The sequence below is a fragment of the Apodemus sylvaticus genome, chromosome 7 (genome assembly GCF_947179515.1).
Source record: "Apodemus sylvaticus chromosome 7, mApoSyl1.1, whole genome shotgun sequence".
Lineage (NCBI taxonomy): Eukaryota > Metazoa > Chordata > Mammalia > Rodentia > Muridae > Apodemus > Apodemus sylvaticus.
This window is the reverse complement of record NC_067478.1, coordinates 38,753,907-38,758,499: the sequence shown is the minus strand read 5'-3', so window position 1 is coordinate 38,758,499 and position 4,593 is coordinate 38,753,907. Positions and strand designations below refer to the sequence as shown.

The window sequence follows — 4,593 nt, the reverse complement described above, 5'->3', positions numbered from 1 at the left end:
TAGAAAGGTTATAAATTAAGAAATCCTAATACAGTCATCTACAAAAATGTGTTCAAACTTCACCAGGGCCATGTAAGGCCAGGCTATATACTTATATTCCTTCACAGATGAATGAATCAGAGTTTAGAGATAATTATGGGACTCCTTAGCTGTACCTCTCAAGAGACACTTCTTACCCCATCAAGGGCACAATAATCTCTATGGAAAAGTTCCATCTTCTGGCATCTGCCTGCCATAAGCCAAATTGATAGGGATCTCACACACTAGCCTGGCTGCCGCAGAGTACATGGTAGTGTGTCAATCAGTAGGCAGCAGGCACTCACAGCTCTGAAAGGTAGAGAAGTACATGCCACTTTTCAGGCGAGCGAGCCTGAAAATTAAATTCAGTACATGAAAAAGCAGGGGTGGATATTCCCCAACAAATGGGTTTCTCATAACATGTCCCACTCCAGTAAGATCTGGAGAAAAGTTTTTGCAGACTAGAGAACATCAGCTTGGGCACAAAGAGCCACACAGCTTAGGCACAGTGTCCACTAAGAACTCCAGTCTTCATTTGCTTGCTTTATGCTGGATCATTATTCCAGAAAGGCATTTCATTTTATTTTGTATTTTGCTGTTAATATAGTTTTATTAATTATGATAAATTTATGCAATGTGTTTGGTCATAGATATCCCTTATAACTGTGTTCACACAATCACTCTCCCTTTTCAATTTTTCTTAAATTCATATCATTAAAAAAACTTTCTAGTCCAATTTATGCTAAACATGTTTAGGGACATCCACTGATGCTTAGGTTGACATTCTATGGGCAATAACTTCAATTAAAACTGAACTCTCTCAGACCAAATCCATAAACTAACAATAACTTCTTAATTAGGGATGAGAAGGGCTTCTGATCCTCTTCCCTTCAAGCCACAATACTGTCTTCCTTGACTTTATGATGGTCCTATATAAGCATCCAGCAATATACAGTTAAAAGACAGCTAGACTCTGAACATCAAGGATCCTTTGTCATGGGTAGTTAAATTCCATGTTGCCTTTTGGACATTGCAACATTGTTGCAATATGGACAATTCCATATTGTCATCTCAGTGGTTTTATATAATCATCAGAGAAGCGTGTTACCAGACATCCTCTTGTCCACATGTGTTTGAATGATCAGGCTTTCACCAATGAGGTGATGTGTTTATTGGATCTATTATGAGTTAGAACATGTAGCATCATGGGATTAGTTCATCTCTATCATATCCAAAACCATGGCTTTCAGTGTGCCCATGATTGCACAATCTGCAATCCTTGATTTAGAGTTTTGGTTGCAGAAACGTCTAGTGCAAGATCATCCTTGATTTTTTTTTAATTTTGTTATTGGTCTTTGTGAATTTCACATCATACACCCCAATCCCACTTATCTCCCCCTCTCCTTATACCTACCCTCCACCCTTGCTACAATCCGGCAACATGGAAAAAGTACTGTGGAAGCTGTAGTGTGTCCCACTGTGTCCTACTGTATACCGTTTTGTCTATACGTCTTTGCTTACAAATATTCACTGTAATGGCTTGTTGATCTCGAACAGTCTCCTGGCTTCTATCTGAGGTTCTAATACTGGATATCTTCTGGGATACTCTGTTGTTACCCTGTGGCATGGAGTTCCTGATTTTGTATCTATAGAACCAGCAGTTGATCGATGGGGTAGGTGATGGGTTTAGCCAATTCAAAGTCTTGGAGGCCTTACAGGTATCTAAGTTGGCCAGATTACCAGATTTCCCACTCTCACACATCCAGGGCCAGATCACTAGCAACCCCTGTAATGAGGGTTAGTTCTATCCTGCTGCCCAGGCAGGGTGAAAAATCCCCTCTTCCCAGTGTTGCATTTAGTGTGGGACATGATCAGTTCTCCCATTCTTATGAACTGGGTTGGGGATAGCTCTCCCACCTGCTATAAATGGCAGAGGAGCAGAGAGGGGAGGGTGGCATCTCTCCATTTTCTACACCACAGCCCAGCAGATAAGAAAGCAGGGATGGCTCTCCTGTATTCATATCTTCTGGGATGGCTTACCTGCAAGCCCCTCATGCAGGGGCAGCTCTACTGTGCTATCCAGGCAAGGTACAGGATCTGCTCTTCGAAATGCTGAAGGGAATAAGGGACAGAGAGAACTCCCCTGCTTTCATGGCCACTTGGCCAGATCTCCATCCTGCCATAGATGGTAAGGAGGGAGAGGGTCAGAGTGTATCTCTTCCTCATTTACACCACTATATGGGAGATGAGTAGAGCCAGCTCTCCAATGCTCCTGTCCTCAGGACTGGATCACTCAGCCTTTAGCCATCAACATGTCCCCATGCAGTAGCCCACACCAGAGTCATTTGCCTGGCCTTTGGTGGTACCAGATTCCTGATGATGCAGGTCAATGTGTCATCACAGACCAGGATCCCACCATGTTCCCAGGTGGCATCACCAACTACTCACATTAGGCTGTTCGTGACTACCCTTGAGTCTACAGTTCCTTTCTCCCTTGTACTCACAGCCTTCTGTTTCCCTTTCTATTCAATTTCCCCACCACTTACTTGCTCCTCTTAGTGGAGCCCAGTTTCTCTGAGTGTCTAGAGTCATCTCAGGAGTGGTCCCTGGAGTATATGTCCCACTTGTGTATTATGCCACTGAGCAGGGGTCATCTTGAGCATGGTCTGCCCCCCGAAGCCTGCCCAGTACATGACTGGTGGTCATCTCAGATTAACTCCCTGTCCAGACTCCATGGCACTGGCCTGGTGGTCATTACAGTCTTGCTTCTGCCTGATGGGCCACATATGAAGGTCATCTATCTCCAACCCCCTCCTGCCCAGGCCACCTTCCCACATGGAGTTCTGCTAGTCTCTAGCTTTTTCTCTGTTCTCAGAGTCTGTCTGAGCCTGAGCATTGGTGCTGGGCACTAGACTCATGCTCCTCTCAGGCTCAATGTTTTCAGTAAATGTAAGATTACTAATCATTCACATGTTCATAGATCAAAACCAAGTGTAGACATAGCTTCTCTTTTCTGTCACCTACTGACACAATTGTGACATAGCAGTCACATCTGCAATGTCCCCCTTTTCTTTTTTTCATAGTGAATTTTAAGCTAGACTAGGCTAGAGACAATTTCATCACTGTCATCATCATCATCAATAGAAGGGGAAAAGATAATAATGATAATAATAATGAATTAATAATAACACTATTAAGGCTAATAATAATAATAATAATAATAAATAAAATGGCCCCAAGAGGACTATTGATGGAAGGAAAATTTTTTAGAAACTAGTCTTATCCTTGGTAGGTTGATCAAATTTCAAGATAGACACATGCCCATGAATATATTATTAGCCCTAAATGAACTTGGTGGGTTATTAAGATAAAATGAAAAGCATCTGAAGTTGGTAAGAAGTATAGAGATAGGAATGCAGCCAGGAGGATTTGGGGTGTTGGGTGGTAATGAATAGAGTCAAAATACATTATATGGAGTTCTCAAAGAATTAAGAAAATATTTCATTTAAAAATTTGATGAGGAAAAAATAAGCAGACCTAGTGCACACTCATTCCCTGTGTAGTCATGTCTTATGTCAATTCATGTTGAGGGTTTGTACAAGTTTGGCCAACTTTCCTCAAATGACAACTTGATTCAGAATGACTTGGAGTCTGAGTCATCACAGAAGACATGCAAGCATGAGTTGCCTCTCAGTGTGGGTACTTGGTCAGAATCACTGGATGAAAGGAAGCTGACAGGCTGAAGACACTGGAGAAATGATCTATTTACTGGTTCAGAGCCCTTCTACAACTTAGAAATTCATATATTGACTCAGAGATCAAACACAAAGCATCTATTTTTTTGTTGGATATTTCTGTCAGGGTATTTGACCAGGGCATCGTGGATATAACTAATATAGAACCCAGGGATAAAAAACTAGAGGAAATATATTCTTCTTACCTTCCAAATTCACTTGAAGTGATATAATATATTCTCCATAAGCTGTAAAATATTCTGGATAGCCAAAAAAGAAAAGAAAAGAAAAGAAAAGAAAAGAAAAGAAAAGAAAAGAAAAGAAAAGGAAAGGAAAAGAAAGGGAAAAGAAACGGAAAGGAAAGAAAAGGAAAAGAAAAGAAAACAAACAACCAATGGGCACTGTCCTAAACAGTCAGTTTCTGCTCTGGATTTGGTCTGTCCTGTCTAGTGGAACTATCCTCACATTTCACAACACCCCAGAACACTTGTGCAGTCGTGTACTTTTCGTTATGATTTAACATTATATACCTATCTTGTACACTAACAAGGTTCCTGTGGGCCATTTTGAAACATCAAGTTTACTGGTAGAACAGTGTAATCACAGAGGAATTGTAGGAATGTCTCTGTGTAGTGATGCTCTAAATTGGATTTGAATGCTGCCTATCTGGCATCATATCAACATAAATAATCATGTTGTGCCTCTTTCTCTATTGTCCCTCCTGAATTAATTTACCTACAACATCTTGTGGTACATAGTAGACTTTATCTACATCATCATTTGATGTATAATTATTGTACACTAAACTCAGTGATACTCCTGCAGTACCATTCTAATTACA

General features: G+C 40.9%; 1 pseudogene; it reads right to left on the bottom strand.

Moving 5' to 3' along the window:
• Positions 1–2,964: 2,964 nt before the first annotated feature.
• On the bottom strand, positions 2,965–3,085 carry LOC127690397 (uncharacterized; annotated as a pseudogene).
• Positions 3,086–4,593: the final 1,508 nt, after the last annotated feature.